Source organism: Anarrhichthys ocellatus, unplaced genomic scaffold, assembly GCF_004355925.1.
Source record: "Anarrhichthys ocellatus isolate YVR2014 unplaced genomic scaffold, GSC_Weel_1.0 scaffold23, whole genome shotgun sequence".
NCBI lineage: Eukaryota > Metazoa > Chordata > Actinopteri > Perciformes > Anarhichadidae > Anarrhichthys > Anarrhichthys ocellatus.
In genome coordinates this window covers 4,667,925-4,668,611 of record NW_022280053.1, presented here as the reverse complement: position 1 = coordinate 4,668,611, position 687 = coordinate 4,667,925, and the positions used below count along the sequence as shown (strand labels likewise).

Below are 687 nucleotides of genomic sequence, written 5' to 3'. Positions count from 1 at the left end.
CAAGAGGGTTGCCTCTATGCAACTGTGATTCGCTGGGAGGAAGTCTCTGACGGTTGTTTTTGCTCCTTCGCGTCAAAAGGGCCAGCTGAGGTGGTTTGGGCATCTGATTGGGATGCCTCCTGGACGCCTCCCTTCAGAGGTTTTACCGCCACGTCCAACTGGTAGAAGGCTCCCGGATAAGGAGAAACGATGATGGATAACTTTATGTTGGAATTTTTCAAAATTGACTCTGGGTAATGATGGAATTTCCACCTATTAAAGAAGCCAGGACTCCTGTTGTGAGCCTTTAATTTTACATAATCTGTAGAAACTGCCATCATACATTCTGACCTAAAAATGTATCAGCAAGTCAGCAGAAACGAGTTATCTAGGATCCTTTAACTATATCTTTTTCCTTACCGCCGTGTTTTTCAAAGATTTTGGAAAGAATTGTGTATAAAAGAACCCGGGAAATTTAAACAAATTCAATATTATCTATAATCATCAGTATGGATTCTGTGAAAAACAAAACTAATATGGCACCTTCAGAACTTACTGATTGCATTATATAACAATGAGCATGCAATAGGTAATGTTAGACCTTTCAAAACCATTTGACCATATTTTGCTTTCAAAATGTATAGATATGACTTTCATAGTAATGTTTAAGTTAAAAAGAAATGATTAAATATGTTCCTCAAGGATCCT

General features: G+C 37.8%; 1 protein-coding gene across 1 annotated transcript in view; it reads left to right on the top strand.

The window, feature by feature from the left end:
• Positions 1 to 687, top strand: part of brinp1 (bone morphogenetic protein/retinoic acid inducible neural-specific 1) — a 152,914-nt gene continuing 152,227 nt past the window's right edge. The window contains exon 1 of the mRNA XM_031860066.1: positions 1 to 233. The gene's annotated coding sequence lies outside the window, so the exon portion shown is untranslated. The remainder of the gene's footprint in view (positions 234 to 687) is intronic.